The sequence below is a fragment of the Telopea speciosissima genome, chromosome 10 (genome assembly GCF_018873765.1).
Source record: "Telopea speciosissima isolate NSW1024214 ecotype Mountain lineage chromosome 10, Tspe_v1, whole genome shotgun sequence".
Lineage (NCBI taxonomy): Eukaryota > Viridiplantae > Streptophyta > Magnoliopsida > Proteales > Proteaceae > Telopea > Telopea speciosissima.
In genome coordinates this window covers 33,737,022-33,755,406 of record NC_057925.1, presented here as the reverse complement: position 1 = coordinate 33,755,406, position 18,385 = coordinate 33,737,022, and positions in this window count along the sequence as shown.

Below are 18,385 nucleotides of genomic sequence, written 5' to 3'. Positions count from 1 at the left end.
AAAAAGTAAATTCATAATTATACCTCTCCACTCCACTCAACAAAAAGACTTGCTGAGGGCAACAAAAGAATTGTGAAACGAGTTTGTTCACTCTTCATCGTGCCATGGAAGAAAACCCATGTCGTTGCATTTGGTTTCCATTAATTCATACCTAGAAGATAAATCTAGGGCTCTAATTTTTAACAAAATTTACAAATACTCGGAGGAACCCAATAACGTACGATAGTCAAGGATGCTAATCTAGTTTTCCTCTCTTTTGATATATGCTTCTTCTCCAAGCATGGAAGAAATGAAAGTAAGGGTAATAGTGATCGATTGGCAGTGGAGAGAAGTGTTCGATGTGTAGGTGGCGGTGGTGGGAGTGACTGGTGATGTGGAGGTGGAGATGATTCATAACAATGCGAGGTTTTTGGGATCAATATTTTTTTCCCCTGTTTTGCCCCTTTAAATACTATTTCTCAATAGGTGTTTATAAAAACTAAATTCATAATTATACCTGTCCACTCCGCTCAACAAAAAAGACTTGCTAAGGGCCACAAAAGAATAGTGAAACGAGTTTGCCCACTCTTCATCGTGCCATCGAAGAAAACCCATGTCGTTGTGTTTGGTTTCGATTAATTCATACCTAGAAGATAAATCTAGTGCTCTAATTTTTAACAAAATTTACAAATAGTCGGAGGAACCCAATAACGTACGATAGTCAAGGATGCTTATCTAGTTTTCCTCTCTTTTTCTATACGCTTCTTCTCCAAGTAAGGAGGAAATGTAAGGTAAGGGTAATAGTGATCGATTGGCAGTGGAGGAAAGTGTTTGATGTGTAGGTGGCGGTGGGGGGAGTGACTGGTGAAGCGGAGGTGGAGATGATTCATGACAATGCGAGGTTTTTGGATCAATATTTTTTTCCCCTGTTTTGCCCCTTTAAATACTATTTCTCAATAAGTGTTTTTAAAAACTAAATTCTTAATTATACCTCTCCACTCCACTCAACAAAAAGACTTGCTAAGGGCAACAAAAGAATAGTGAAACGAGTTTGTTCACTCTTCATCGTGCCATGGAAGAAAACCCATGTCGTTGCGTTTGGTTTCGATTAATTCATACCTAGTAGATAAATCTAGTGCTCTAAATTTTAACAAAATTTACAAATAGTCAGAGGAACCCATTGACGTACGACAGTCAAGGTTGCTTATCTAGTTTTCCTCTCTTTTGATATATGCTTCTTCTCCAAGCAAGGAGGTAATGTAAGGTAATGGTAATAGGGATCGATTGGCAGTGGAGGAAAGTATTTGATGTGTAGGTGGCTGTGGTGGGAGTGACTGGTGAAGCGGAGGTGGAGATGATTCATGACAATGCGAGGTTTTTGGGATCAATATTTTTTTTTCTGTTTTGCCCCTTTAAATACTATTTCTCAATTGGATTTTATAAAAAGCTAAATTCATAATTATACCTCTCCACTCCACAGAACAAAAAGACTTGCTGAGGGCAACAAAAGAATAGTGAAACGAGTTTGTTCACTCTTCGTCGTGCCATGGGAGAAAACCCACGTCGTTGCGTTTGGTTTCGACAAATACTCGGAGGAACCCAATAACGTACGATAGTCAAGGATGCTTATCTAGTTTTCCTCTCTTTTGATATATGCTTCTTCTCCGATCAAGGAAGAAATGAAAGGTAAGGGTAATTGTGATCGATTGGTAGTGGAGGAAAGTGTTTGATGTGTAGGTGGCGGTGGTGGGTGTGACTGGTGAAGCGGAGGTGGAGATGATTCATGACAATGCGAGGTTTTTGGGATTAATATTTTTTTCCCCTGTTTTGCCCCTTTAAATACTATTTCTCAATAAGATTTTATAAAAACTAAATTCATAATTATACCTCTCCACTCCACTCAACAATAAGGCCTTCTGAGGGCAACAAAAGAATTATGAAACGAGATTGCTCACTCTTCATCGTGCCATGGAAGAAAACCCAAGTCGTTGCATTTGGTTTCGTTTAATTCATACCTAGAAGATAAATCTTGTGCTCTAATTTTTAACAAAAGTTACAAATACTCGGAGGAACCCAATGACGTACGATAGTGAAGGATGCTTATCAAGTTTTCCTCTCTTTTGATATATGCTTCTTCTCCAAGCAAGGAAGAAATGAAAGGTAAGGGTAACAGTGATCGATTGGCAGTGGAGGGAAGTGTTTAATGTGCAGGTGGCGGTGGTGGGAGTGGCTGGTGAAGCGGAGGTGGAGATGATTCATGACAATGCGAGGTTTTTGGGATCAATATTTGTTCCCCCTGTTTTGCCCCTTTAAATACTATTTCTCAATAGGATTTTATAAAAACTAAATTCATAATTATACCTCTCCACTCAAGTCAACAAAACGACTTGCTGAGGGCAACAAAAGAATAGTGAAACGAGTTTGTTCACTCTTCATCGTGCCATGGAAGAAAACCCATGTCGTTGCGTTTGGTTTCGATTGGTTTTTTATTTATCAGTTTTTTGCATATTGATGAGACCAAAATTAGGCTGAAAAATTGTCGGCCTACAGAATTTAAATTGAAACCGGTTCTTATTGGTTTCTTTTGACGGCCTTTTATTGGTCTTGTCTTGAATTTTCAGATATAAAATGGAAAAAATGTTTTAAAAAAATATGATGTTGTCAAAATTTTTTTTTAATAAATCTTGGTTGACTTGGATCGGTCATATCGATCCAATTCATTCAAATCGAACTGAGAAATTTTATTCATTTAAATCGAAACAAATCGAACTAAGAGAGTTTTAAATTCCAAACCAATAAGAAGTTTCGTCCAATTCAATTATTATTTTAAAAATGGTTTTTTTTTTTGGTCAGTCTTTTTGGTTTAGCCACCATTTTGACACTCCTACTTTGTTATTAAAATTTTTTTTTTTGACATCTCTACTCGTGGTCTTATGCTGTCATGCACACAGATTGGTTGACACTAACCATTGTTACCATCACTAAGGAAGAGAACCATCAGCTGCCTGGCCGTCTAAAGCGTAATATTTATGGATAAGAATAAAATAATTGTTTTTTTTAATGACACCCCTTGAGATGTCAAATAATTTGTTATTTTATTTATTTATTTTAACGTCACAATTCTGAAATAAAGGAAAGTGCAGTCCTCACGAGCAGTAACCATAAAGTCAATAAATATTTACAGAAATCTAAATACACATGAACCCTTTCTGAATTATTAAGGCCCATAATGATAATCAAAATCACAGTATGCCCGAAAACAGCACAGCTAAACCCAACCAACCCAATGTTCCCACCAGGTGACTTTACAAATTTTTTTTTTTTATCAAGGAAGGGCAGCAAAACTACCCAAGAATTTATTAATCAAAACCAGAAGTTCTGCTAAAGAGAGCAGGGGATACAAGACATTGGGGTGGGGAAAGCCAACAAACCTTTGACAACCTAAACTTACAAGACCCCGTGGCCAGAATGTGCGCCTCCCTATTCAAGGTCCGGGGGACATACAAGAATCTAATATCCAAAAAGTCATTACACAAACTCAAAATGTCTTTAGCAACAACACTAGAAGCCCAATCCAAAGTTCCGGACGAGGAACACAAAAAATTTACAAGAACTAAAGAATCAGAAAAAACTGCTACTTCACTAAGACCCAAACTACGAGCTAGCAATAGCGCATCACGAACTGCCTCAGTTTCCAGAGCAAGAGCCAAACATCCTGAGCCTGATTTGCATTTAGGAGCAATGAACTTCCTTCTACAATCCCGAATGACTACCCCCCTGCCACCAAGACCACTATCAGGAATCCAAGAACCATCGACATGAATGGAAAAACGGTTAGAGCTCAAGCAATTGTTCAGCAAAGGTATAACACAAGGGGGGACAGCTGTACTCTTTCCCTGCTGCTGTTCAACAATCAGTCTCCCTGCCGACACAGAACTATTAAAACTACACATAAAAACAGCTAAAGATGGAGCAGAATGTTGGAAAACAACCATATTCGGGTGCTTCCAGATTTGCCATAGAAGAGACACCCACTGGATAATTGCATCATCAGGGTCAGGGAATCGTCGAACTAGCTGCAGAAACTGAGCAGCAAAGGTTTTAACAGAGCATCCTTGTGCATCACTAAAGCTCATTCAAAACGGAGAAGCCTGTCAGCATGTATTCACAAAGTGACATGTAAAGAGGGCATGGACAGCAGTTTCCTCCCCAACCCCACAAATAGGACAAGAAGGGTCCATGGTCATATTCCGGCGAAACAAATTCCTCTTCACAGCCAAAACGTTAGAGCAGGCCCGCCACGAAAAATGACGAAGTTTAGGCAAGAGAGGCAGTGACCATAAGCAGGTCCAAAACTTATCAATAGTAGAGCAAGAGGTTATAGTAGACCCAATAGCAGTGGATCTAGCTAAGAAATAAGTAGATTTAACAGTGAAAATACCATTTTTTGAGAAAGCCCAAATCCAATAGTCTTCCCTAGTAAATATGCTCAAAGGGATCCTAGTTATATCACTTATCTCAGTAGCAGAGAAGTTCTGCCTCAGAATTGCTTTATTCCATTGCCCTGAATCATGACAAATCAAATCAGCCACCCATTTAACCTCCCCCAATGGAGCACTACAGATCTTACCCCCAGGAATAGTAGGAAGCCATGCATCCTTGTAAATATCTATAGTGCAGCCAGCACCCACCTTGCTTCTAATACCTTTGAGCAAGAGGTCCCTACCCTTAAGGGGGCTATGCCAAGCCCAAGAGCTCCGCTGGCTAGGTGAACAATGCAGCAGGTCAGACCAAGAAAAATACTTCTCCTTGAGGACCTTAGCCCTTATGATGTAAGAGGCACCAACTTTGCCTAGCTAAGAGAGCCAGGTTAAAGCACTCAAAATCTCTAAATCCGAGTCCACCGTCCCTTTTACTATTGCAAAGGTGTGCCCATTTAGACCAGAACACACCTTTATTCGAGCTATCCTTCCACCAAAATCGATTGACAGCTTGGGTAAGGAGGTGGCAAACAGATTTAGGCAAGACGAACATAGACATAACACAAGAAGGGAGGCACGAAGCAATAGCTTTGATGAGAATTTCCTTCCCAGCATAAGAGTAAGCTCCCTTTCCAACCCGCAAGCTTTGAATTTGCCTTGTCAACAATATCCGAGAAGACCAGCTTCTTAGCCTTCCCAAAATCGGTTGGTATGCCGAGATACTTACCATGATTTAAGACCTCCCTCACCCCCAAACTGGAGCAAATGTTAGTCCTAGTCTCTCCCCGGGTCAAAGGGCTAAAGCTAACACTGGACTTATCAAGGTTCAACTCTTGGCCTGAGGCAAGACAAAAGTTCCTAATGAGCTGGATTATAGCTTGGCACTCCAAAGGCTTGGCCTTAGAGAACAACAGGCAGTCGTCAGCAAAGAACAGGTGGGAGACCCTAGGTCCTGTCCTACTAGTCCGAATACTAGATATTAAAGAAGCACTCTCAGCCTGGAGAAAGGAGCATGATAGAACCTCTTGGCACAATATGTAAAGGTACGGGCTCAAAGGGCATCCCTATCTTAAGCCCTCCTAGGAGTCACTTGGCCAATCACAAACCCATTATGCTTGACATGGTACTCAACAGTGGTAACACATTGCATAATCCAACCAATCCAAGTGGTAGAGAACCCATCCGAGCTAGCACCTGCCTAAGGAAAGACCATTCTACCCTATCATAAGCCTTGCTCAAGTCAATCTTAAAAGCCATAAAACCCTCTTTGCTTTTAGAAATCCTCATTTGGTGAAGAATCTCATGAGCCACATAGATATTATCTAAGATGGCCTGTGTGGGCACAAACGCACTCTGCAGAGGGCTTACTAAGCTATCAAGGATAGGTTTCAGCCTATTAACTAGGCACTTAGCTATAATCTTATAAAACACCGAGTAGAGGCTAATGGGGCGAAAATGGCTCATCATTTCGGGGTGGTTATTCTTGGGGATGAAGACCACAACAATCTTATTAAAATCCCTTAGCATAAATGTTAGACCCGCACCCGAGATCATCTTTTAATAATAATGTTTTGTGCCATGTAGATGGAGCTGGCGTCTATGCTAGTGAACTGTTCACAATGGTGATCACCAAGTTATAAGATTTTTAACCGGTTCACAGGCTTGGCGGTTGAGGAAAGGTTTCTCAATCGGGAGTGGGGGAAATTCGTAGACGAAGACTTCATGGACTACCCTCCAAGCACTAGTCCCAAGAGTGAGGAGTACCGAAGAGAGCATCCAATGTCTTGTCACATCGACATGACGAGCCCTGGTGAAGTGAATGTCGAAGTAAGAAAGCTCTTCGGGATTTCGGAAATCAATCCTTGATGGGGCATATGAACTATTTTTGGGTACGTTCTAAACTTGTTTGTGAAGTTGTTTGATTCCCTTGGTAATCCTCGAATGGTGGGCTGGACCTTGAGCTAGACCCGGTGGTGAGTCCACACTTGCCATAGGGTTTATTGTGGGTAAAGTGTCGTGGGCCCCACCATCTCCTTTATAGCTTAGTGTGGGTCTTGTCTTAAAGTGCCCTAGGGACCCACTAGAGACTAATTGAGGATTTTGGAGTTTTGTGGATTAGTCTCATGATCCACTCACTAAGCCATGTGTTAATCCATCTATCCACTCACTAGCATGTGTTAATCCATCTTTCCACTCACAAAACCACTAAGCACCCACTAACTAGCCACTAACTCTTCTAACCTAGCAAAACCGTGGAGGTGAGGAGAGAAAGGAAAAAGAGAGGAAAAGAGAAGGAAAGGAGAAGAAGAAGGAAGAGAAGAAAGGAATTGGAAGTTCTTGGGCTTGTGCATTCTACCCTAGGAGTCATCATCTTGGCTATATTACTCGCAATGTGGGACTTACGTTATGTTGAACGGCAGCAAACCTTACTAACGGATCGTGAACGAATAGGTGAGTGGGGTTGGGATTTGACTTAATTTTGGGAGTGCTAATAAATATTGTGTGATTTGAATGCCATTTATCATACATCTTTCATAAATTGCATATTTATAATTATGAATATGGATATGTTGGTGATGTGGTTTATATAGATCTATTTATAATGCTTGGTTGGGATACGGTGTCGGGTATGCCGGCATCGGATCCCCCTTGAATTGTTAATCCTTGCTTGTCATGTGCCATGTCGTGCTGGTACCCGCGTACTAGATGGTATGGGACGTCAATGTGTCCGGAATACCTCTCGATACGATAGCCTCATATAGTATTATTGCAGTTAGGGTATTCGATCCCCTTGCTACGACCCTTACCAACAGGGGTTTAGGTGTTGGGTAATCAAGGCTCCCTGTGTGCCTGAGGAGTGATACGAGACCAGGTCAGGGATGATCATTGGTTATCGGGGTTTGCCTCCGAGTGACGAGTGGCTTCTAACGGCGCGAGCTCCCTAGTAACAATTGAGGTCTCATCTCGGTGATAAGATAAGTGATCCGCGATGTTACCCGAGTTGTTGCAGTAGCAAGTACCTAGTGACTTAGATGTGCTTGCTAGGTGGATAACTGGATAATAATTCATACATCATGGACTATATGTTACTGCTTGCATGCTCCCCATCCCCTCACTGGGCTCAGTGGAGCTTACCCCCTTGTGTACACCTTTTTAGATATGGCTGTAGATGATGGATTTGTAGCAAACCTAGACGTTCACTCGTCTGAGTATGATTCTGTGGGTGTGGAGGACCCAGAGCCATTGACAGAGGAACACGGCGACGGGTGTCCATGTGATGACTGAGCCTATGGGGCATTCTGGTTCTGAGACTTACTTCTGTTTCTTTTTTAGCTTACACTATGCTTGTACAAACTACATTTTGATAGTTATGTAATGGTCATTTGATATATCACCAGATTGCTGTTTAACCTAACACTAGGCAGATGAACATTATGTAACTGTTACTTAAACGCTTCCACAGTTATGTTTTACTCTGGGAATGTAATATTTCTCTGTTTTAGTTGACTAGTATATTTGTGATAATTATATTAGTCCTGACTGTGATTCAATACACTGTAATCGAGATCCTAGCAGTGTGGGGTGACATGTGCCATTCTAGTCATACCCCTTTTATTGTATTTTATTCCCTTTCAGGATGGGGGCGTGACAATAAATCCATTGTTGAAGAATCACTAAGCAGCCAAAATCATGGCAGGCCCCACCGTGCTCCAAAAGGATTGGTAAAACCGGCCAGGTATACTATCTAGCCCTAGAGCTTTATAGGCTCCGATTTGAAAAGCAGCAGCCTAATCTCATGAGTCAAGAAAGGCCTACAAAGCAAGTCATTCTGACCCTCAGTCACCCTAGGGCTAACACAATCCAGAATAGGGGGGGTAATCATCCGACACAGAACTAGCAAACAGGGAATCAAAATATACTAGGATATGAGCATGCAAGGTTGGAGGCTTAGTTATCCAAACCCCCTCGGCATCATGCAGCCTGGTAATGCAATTAAAGTGCCTCCTGCGGATCACAGCCGTATGAAAGAAAGTGGTATTACGATCTCCCGCCTTGAGCCATTGGATCCTAGACCTTTGAGCCCAATGAAGTTCCTCTTGGCGCATAAGGGTCTCAAGTCTAGAACATAGCTCAACCTCTTGGTCCATGAGCGAAGCCCTAGTTGGGCTGGATTGGATGACCTCTAAGGCCTCCTTAGCCTTGCAAATTTCTATAGTAGAGTTGCCAAAAGCCCTCCTACTCCATTTTTTAAGGAGATAAGAACAGTTCTGAAGCTTAGCTTTTAGCTTAAAAAGAGAGGAACCAATCGGGTCAACAGTCCAAGCTGTGGAAATGACTTCACTAAGCTCGGGATGGCCCTCCCACTTAGCCTCAAAATGAAAACCAGTAACATTCTCTTTATTAAGAGATAGCAAGTTAATAGACACAGGTGTGTGGTCGGAACCTACCATGGCATGCCGATGTGCAGAAAAAGAGGGCAACAAGCATACAAAATTACTATTGCACCCTATCCAAGTTTGCCATAACCAAATCATTCCCTTGCCGTTTATTCGACCAAGAAAAAGGAGGGCCCGTGAAGGGTAATTCCATTAAACCACAAGCATCAATTGCATTATTAAAATGGAGAAGTTGAGAAGCAAGTTTAGATATACCTCCATGTTTATCTTCTTCTCTCCTAATCTCATTAAAGTCTCCTAGGAAAATCCATGGCTCTCGGACATTCCTTCCTAGCTGAGAGAACTCCTCCCAAAAAACTCTACGAAACTGATGGTGGGGCTCACCATATACAAAAGTAGCCCTGATAGTAGTGGGCAAAAATGCGGCAGATATAAGTGCATCGAAGAACCTGCTAGAAGAAGACAGTAGTGTCAGTGAAACCTCATTAGTCCAAAAAAGAGATAAACCCCCTGATAAACCATTAGAATCAGTACTGAGACGATGAGAGAAGCCTAACCTTCGTTGCAGATTCGCCTGCTGGTTCTGAGACTGCTTTGTTTCCATAAGAAAAACAACACAAGGATGAACTAAACTACACAGCCGACTAAGGTATTGAACTGTCAAGGCTTGGCCGCAGCCTTGGCAGTTCCAACACAAGAAACTCATGGCCCCCGTAGTAGCTGTTCCAGGGCACCCACCCGACCCTCACCCAGGCCAGTATTTCCTGAAGTAGTCTCTTCCTCAAAATGTATTTACCGCCGGCGAACCAGGGACTTCTTTATAGGAGATGATGCACTCCACTCAAACCTTAGGGGGATTTGGTCCAAAACCCTCCAAGTAGCAAGATCACCCACAGGGTCAATACGAAGCTGTTTAAAAGTATGGAGGAAAGGGCTGGCTTCAGCAGGTGGATAGTGTTTCAGAAATAAGGAATTCTGTTAAGCCGGAACCTCTAGTTCCTGAATGATTACAGATGAGACCTTTGGGGAGAGGGGTAGGGGAGCTTCCTCAGTCACTAAGACAATTTTAGAAGTGGTCATTAATGCGCTACAAGGCTCACCGCAGTCCTTCCAAGGATCACAGACCTCCATTCCTTTGCCACTAGCAGCCCACTCCCCAGGAGCTGGTTCAGATGGAGAATCATTAGGGTCATTATGATATAGATAGACCCGAGGAGCACAACTCAGCAGGGACGGAGGGAGTACATTAGGGACAGAGTTCAAAGAAAGGAAAGACTCACCTGCGATGGGAGCAGTTGCTACGGGACCAGCCTTCAATTCAATGGCATGCCCAGCACTATCCGGGTCTGTTAGCCCCAAATCTTTAAGCTTAATAAACTTGTCCTGCATAGGTGGGCCTTTAGAAGCTACGTCATTGCCCGGCCTGGTAGACACATCCAGGCCCTGTGAATCAATTTCAGGAATATGGCACCCTTCCTTTGAAACTTTCGTCTGAACTCCCGGAGGGGCATGAGAGGAAGAAGCCATCTCTACCAAAGATGCTGGCAGATGACGAGATGCCTTACGCAAGCGGGATAACCATTGAATGTCCTGTAGCTTAGCCACATTAGGCATCGATCTGGAGTTGAACCCAGGCCCTGGACACAGGTAATGTAAGACCTGATCACACAAAAAGTTCCCCCAATCCTCAATTGATTTGAAACAATCCCCCCCTCCTTAAGATAACTCTGAATATCAGAGGCGCACTCAGTGGTGAAGTCAGCTGATGTCCATGCTGGGAAGGTGCTCCAAACCTTTTGGAAATATAGCTGATCGTGTCGTTAACCGGTAAAAAATAAAACCCTAAACTAATCTAGCAAGTAGCAAGTAAGGAATCGACCTACGGGGAACTGGAAGGTTAAATTATTAAGATGAAAGTGATGAAAATTAAAATGCAATAAATCTGATTTTAAACTAAGAATAAAAGAAACAACTCTAAACTAATAACGCTGTGCAAATACAAGAGAAGACTATCTTTAGGGTTCGAATCCCCAATGGGTTGCTATTCAATTCAGTTGCATGCTTCGATTTATTATAACCACAGGCCTAATAATACCACAGAGTGTAGGGTTCCTCCTAGGTATGGACTATCTTGACGAGTACTATAGTCCTTTGCTTATAGGGCTTGGCACGCTTAGTTCGTTCAGCTATAATCCATCATCGGCATAACCACATAAGAACAAAATACCATTGCTTGAATGAAAAATAATGAATCACAGAAACAAAATTTTTCTACTAAATACATCAATTAAAATCATCCAAATAGGGATGGAGTCTCAACATCAAGCAATCAAGCATACAAACTAGAATTTTTAAATAACAAACACCATTTGTTCATCCACACCTAAAGATAGAAAGAACTTAGCCAATCATGGTGGAAGGCGACAAAGGACAGCAATGGTGATGATGATCCATGAAGCTGGAACGATGATCTTCCTCCTCTCCTTCTTGCCAAACCCAAGATCCAAAAATAAAACAAAAAAGAAACAAAAGAAGAAAGATGAAATAAGAAGAAGAAGAAGAGAAGATGGCACGGCTAATGGCTATAGAATCGAATTTGAATGGGGCTTCGCCCAATGGCAATCTGTCCGTGGGTTTATATATCTATTAGAGATTTAATAAAAAAAGAAAGAAAAGAAAGGAAAGTACGAGAGATAGAAAGAATGATGGATATCCCCAATCCGTGAGGGATTTGGATAGAATAAATATAAGAGGAGGAAGAGAGAAGTGAAATATAATTAGGAATGGTAGGACCCATTAAGGATTTGAGAGGAAGAAGGAGAGAAAATTGAAGTTGGAGAGATAGATTAAACCGCACTACATGAGAGAGATATATTAGAGAGGAGAGAGAGAGAGTTTAATGTAGATTATGAATTTGATTAAAATTCTCTTTTTGAGAATCTCTCTCTTTCCTGGCCTCGGGTTGATCTAGTCTAAGAATTAAAGTTGTTCCAATTAATTTTTCGGACGATATGAACCCAAGGTCAGATATGTTCTGAAGATGCCCTAATTTTTTAAAATTACAGTTATGCCCCTAAGTCTTCAGTGAAACGTCTTCCCATCTCGCCCTTGATAACCTATGAGTCGATCCATGGGTAACATGGTGCCTATGTAGCACTGAACTCCTCCAACCTGGTTTTCTCAATTTAGTCTCTGTAAATACACTTTTTCTCCAATTATTCCCATATATCGAAAATACCCTTGTACCCTGAAAAAGACAGAAAATACCCAAGATAGCTCCATTCTAAGTAGATAAAATGTAGAATTAAGTGAGATAATTTCACACATAAATGTATTCATCAAATACCCCCGCTCTATAATAATCGCTTTACCAACAAGATGCATCTGGTAATCAGCCACAGGCCTAGAGGCTGCACTTCCCAGCCGCAGCCAGTCCCCAAACGAGGCTTCAAAACACTGGGATCTAGACGCTGGTGGCAAATCCCGAAACAGAGCAGTAGGAGGACCTTCCAGGTCACGGCGCCGTATGCGACAACTTCAAACCTCATGGCCTACTGATCCACAATAGTAAAAAAGATTGGCAGCTTGGCGTAGACAAACTCAATCCAAAGTGGGAAAGATTCCGAGTGGTTTAATCTGATGCCAGTATGCAGGGGAAGACCGAGAGGTAATGACACACAAATAGCAAATGATCTGTTCAGATCCTTAATGGAAGTTGGAAGCCTTGCACATCGATAGACTCCGATCCGCTGAGCAATCTGCTGAGCAACCTCTTCAGTATATAGACGCATCGACAGTCCATAGAGGTGAATCCAGATATCCATGCGTCGAAATTGAAGTGTGTGAGGCGGCAGATCATGATCCCAATGGAGGAACGAAATAAGAGAATTCTTTACCAGCCATGGCCCACGCTCCATAGCCATTTGGACCTCACTCTCCAGAGTCTAGTTGAATTAGGAAGAGATTCACCCCCACTTGATGCAGCTGGACCTCCTGACGCAAATCCCATCCTACAGACAAGGATTTTGAAACAGATGTTACTGAAATCCACCCATAACCCACCCAAGTATATGATCACATAAATACAAGCGTCTCGACGTGGATTGCTATATTCGTATCCCGTCTGCCTCCAGTCAACGAACCCTTCACTCACCTGTACTGAAAATACTAAAAAAAAAAAAGGTTCCCAAGGGGTGAGCTACAACAATCCAGTGAGTAAAATCTACTTTAGACAATTTCATCAATAAAATTCATTAATGGACAAGAGATCTCTACTTAGTCGCATGATCTCTACACAAGCGTCTGGGCCAATGGGGGAGCACGCCTGGGTATCTACCCAGGGGGCAGGGGCATCATTTCATGCTGCCCTGTGAGAGAGTGTAGAAAACACCACCAAGTAGAGATCTTTTTCCCTTCATAAATATATAAGTAACTCATCTTGTCCTACATTAGTGCTTCACTATCATTAGTCAATAGATCTTTTATTCATTATCATATCAAAATCTAAATAGGCAACAAAGTATTAATCATACAGTACAGATATCACCATACCCACACGCAGGTGGAATGGACACACACAGATCAACACCATACCCATACTCGGATGGTTAGACTCAACACACAATGGATTGATGCCATTCCCACACACATGGAATGGACTCCCAATCCCTCCAACCTTCAACTTTTGTTTAATTCAAATTCTCGATTCTTACCGTATTCTATGGGGTAGATTAATTCCATAAGCAATTTTTAAAAGTAGTTGTATTAATCATCGTATTAATTGCCATATTAATTACTGTATTAATACATATTTATGTATTTTAATTTAATTAAACAAAGTAAAAAACTAAAACCTAAATCTAAATGCCGTATTAATTGATGTATTAATTCATATTTATGTATTAATCGCCATATTAATTGGTTGTCTACTTATTATTATTTTTTTGACTGATACATGCTATTATTTACTGTGGTAGATTGTGGTTGATGGATTACCTATCAACATATGTTTTGATAGATATGGTTAAACTTAATTAATATTAGATGTAGAGATCCAAAAGAATGGGAAATGATTTCAAATTGGAAAGCCATATTGGTTTTAAGTGTTCATGAATGCATGAGAATATTAGAATTTAGTTGCAAAAAAATCAGTTTACTCCTTGATTTTTACTAGGATAAACCCATATTTTTGCTTTTGTACTATTTTAGAGCAACTGTATTAAAACACGTATTAAACACATACCAATTAATTTCCCTACATGTCTTATTGCACCGGATTTGTGAAAGCGAACTATTGCCATGTGGGTCGATTAATTGTCGTACGTATCAGTTCATGTATTATTGCCGTACCCGAACTTACTATTATGTATGGTCATAACTAGGTGGATATAACACTTAATTCCTTCGCATTTCGTAATGTTTGTTACTACCGTTCATGGACGATGTTGCGTCAGAAACGTCATCGGACCGTCCTGTGCCTACAAGACAAGATTAGCAGAGAGAACCGGGCTGCGCCGACGATCTCACTCCGATACTTAAGTGAGAATCCCTAGCAACAGATAATGAAAGTAGAAATCAGATGATCTGGATGGATTTTACATCCCTTACTTATTGTGGGTGATGGGCAGAATCGTGCCCTAATTGGAAAGCTGGATTCTTGGAGTGGAGTGAGAGTGTTCAGGAGTGATATGGGGGATAGTGTTTATCCATAACTTCCCATGCGCGACATGGGCAAGAATCTCTAGCCATGTTGGCTCATGGCAAGCTTTTGGTTATTGGGGCAAAGTATCGAAGTCGCCCCCTCTCCCTGGCTTGGACCAGGTCGTTAACACAGGGACGTGCCATGGTCAGCCCTTGTATCGGTACGAGCTGGCCCCTTATGCTACGTTCGGCGCATAGGCCGATTTTCTAGTTGCGTGCTTGATGAGGTCGTCCCTCCATGCGAGGTGGACGTACCTTCAGTCCGTGCTTTGTGTCCCCATCAACTCGTTCTCGCGGAGACGGGTCTCTTGACCTATCACGAGCCCCCCACTCCCTTGGGCATTTTTGCCCATGGGAGTTGAATTGGTTTTGAATTCTCTGGCATCTGCTCTCGCACGCGCAAATGTGACGTTTGGATAGCTGGACGTGACTTGACATTCCAGTTGTCAGTTGACACATGGTTCTGGCCATAATGGTGCCTCGATTTGAACCCTTGCCATTTCGGTTTGGCAACGCTTGGCGTTCCACACACGGTTGGCTAGGTGGCCGTAGGCATTATGAGGTCTAGGCTGGATCTACGGCCGCTCGATCCTTGTTGCACAAAGGTGCCCATTGATGGGCAAGCACATGGCATGGCCCTTTATGACGTCTTGGGTACGCCCAACGTCGATCTTTCCTGGCCCCACAATGGGTTTTGCTCTTGACCGTCGGATCTGAACGTTTCTTCTTCCTTCCTTAGCCTATAAATTGGGGTTTTCTGCCCCATTGCGTTTCTTACTAACACTTTGCGATTTCAAACTCTTGTCTTCCATCTCTTTCTTGTTGCTGCTCCTTGCTCTGGTAATTGACATTTTCTTCGGCCACTCGCAAGTGTCTTCACCAAACTTGTATATTACGAGCTCGCGCTGCATCTTTTGCTCGAGCCGTGCCTCTCATTCCCTACAAGCCCCGTTCTCTGCTTCTACAAATCTTCTAGTCAGTAAGTTTTCTACGATCATGTCTTCTTCTTCTTCTCAGGCGGAGCCCGATAGGGTTTCCGATGAGGTTGCTGGCATAAGTGGGGGTTCTGACCCCGAAGTTAGTTCTGAGAGGACCCAGGAGGGGCGTTCCGTACTCTTTGGGTCCAAAAATTTTGTCGCCCAGTATGGCCATTTGGCCCATTCTTCTTCTGCCCACTCTAGTGGGGGCACCCTGACCCCGGCCGAGGGCCTAGAGGAGCAAACCGCCAAAGGCGGTGGGGCACGAGATGAGGAAGAGGAGGGGGAAACCGAAGTGGAGGCCTGGGAGAGCACTTTGACAAAGCGCTCTCTGGACGCTCTAAGGGTCCGATATAGGTTCCCCGACGATGTGGTTACCTTTAGTCCAACCTCGGGGGAGAGGGCGAACACCCAACACCCTGGCATTGTGTGCCTATATGAGGTCGCGCTTCAATGCGGCCTCTATTTTCCTGTCCATCCATTTATGTTGGACATCCTTCGCCACTACACCATCTCCCCAGGCCAGCTGGTGGTGAATTCCTGGAAGCAGCTTATCAGCTTCTACTTGTTCTTCGCCCAACTCGATCGGAGGCTATCGTGGGCCATTTTCGTTTATGTTTTCCAGTTGAAGAAGACCACAAATGAGTGGTTTTATTTGGCTCTGCGCGGTATGAGGGGGTCGCTAAAGTCTGTGCAGTTCATAAGCCATATGCCCCAATCCGCAAAGAAGTGGAAGGATCGCTTCTTCTACACAAGCATCCCTAGCGACCCCTTCAAGGCTGAATGGGAGAGGGTACGACTGAAGACCGTGAATGCGGTCCCCATGCTAAGCCAGTATAATCAGCAATCTCTCAGCTTGTGCATGCAGGGCGTGGCCTTCGATGTGCGCGAGCTAAAGAATAAGGCTTTGTTGGTTAGGCACTAGCTGAGCTCAGCTCGGGGTGAGTCCCCTTCCCTTTTAGCTTTACTTTTCCTTTTCTGTCATGCATTCACGGACTGAGTTTTTGACTTCTATTTTCTTTGTTACTTTCTCAGTGAACTTCCAGGTTGACCCCAAGGAGCTCCGCTCTAGCGTGGCCGAGGATAAGAGGAAGGTTATGGAGAGGTAGACCTAGAGGTAGACTCGCTCCTCCGCGGGCATTTCCATTAGGGGCTCGTCTATGGCTCCCTAAAGGAGAAAGTGGAGTCCTCTCTGAAGGGGAAGGAGGGGCCTTCCAAGACTCTACCACCGAAGATTCCCCACAGGGAGAAGAGGTCACGTGATGAGGTGGTCGACCTGGAGGCGCCCACTAAGAGGACTGCCCTGAAGAAGGGCGCTTTAGAGAAAGCCCCCCTGGACATTTCCTAGGGGGCGCTGGTCGAGGTTCTTCTCAAGCCCCACCGAAGGGGAGGCGCCGGCTCCACTTCAAGTGGGAGGTGTACGAGGGCGACTTGGGCTTTGCGGACCCGAAGGTCGCCAGGGATCTGATGGATTACGGTCTCCCTCAGGACCTGGCTGCCATCAACAGCCTTTCGAACGATGATCTGGCGAACTCGGTCGCCATGGACCTCGCCAGAGTAACCTCTCATCCTTGTCATATTATTTTCCTTCTTCCTATATTTCAGGCATCTTCTAACGCGGTTCCCTCTTTTCAGGTCATCCGCGAGGCTAGTGAGGTCCGTCAGCGGATGGAGTCCCTCGCAGCGTCGTGCGAGGAGGAGAAGAAGAAGAAGAAGGTCATGGAGCAGTAGGCCTTAGAGGCTACGACTCAAATCTCATCGCTTGAGACGGTGGCCAAGGATCATGAGGAGACTGTCAAGGTTCTGACAGACCGCAAGGACAAGCTGGAGTGGGAGCTCATGATGGAGAAGGGGAAGGTTGAGAGTTTCCAAAAAGACTTAAATGACCAGAAGGCCTGTGAGGCGAGAGCCATCGAGAAGGCAGCTGCAGAGGCCATCGTGGCATTCCAGGTCTCCCGGGAGTTGCATGACTTCATAGCCAAGAAGGTGGATGAGGGCTATAAAGTTAGCATGGACGATACCATTAGCTACATCTTTCAGGGTGCCCCCAACTATGACTTCTCGAGCTTTAAGTACTATGCTCCACCCTTGGCCGAGACTCCAGACGTTCCTGCTTCTCCTGCGCTTGAGGATCCGGCCATTCCCAATGAGCTCGTCGCTCCAGCAAATCCTCCTGCTCTCGACCTCGCTCCTATTGATGCGACTGTAGCCTCTAATCCCCCTCCAGCCCAGAAATGAAGACTGTGTACTCCCCCCCCTTTTTTTTTACATGTAAATATCAACACTTCATAAATGAAAAGGCATTTTTCTTAATGACTTGAGCTCGTTCACATACTTTTCGAATTCTCTTAGGTCGCCAACTTGGTGCCCTTACAAGAGTCACTAGTTTGCGCCAACTCTCGAGGTCGTCCTTGGAGTCGACCTTAGAGGCTGTTCTTTTATGCCAATCTTATGGACTAGTCTTTTGTGGGTCTTCATGCCAACACTTAAGGTTGGTCTTTTATGCCGACCCCATGGGTTGGTCTTTCATGCTAACGCTTGAGGTTGGTCTTGATGCCAGCCTCAAGGACTAGTCTTTTGTGCCGACCTCAGAGGTTGGTCTTTTATGCCAGTTCTACGGACTGGTCTTTTGTGCGCATCCCTGAGGTTGGTCTTTAGTGTCGACCTCAAACAAGGTCGATCTTTTATGCCAGTCCTATGGACTGGTCTTTTGTGCCAACCCCTAAGGTTGGTCCTTTTAGAAAATTTGAACAACGTAAGGAACTGAATTGTATTGAAAGTAATGCGAGCAATTCTTACATCAGCCTTACTGGTAAAATTTTTTTAGATTCTCTGAGTTCCAGGGTTGCGG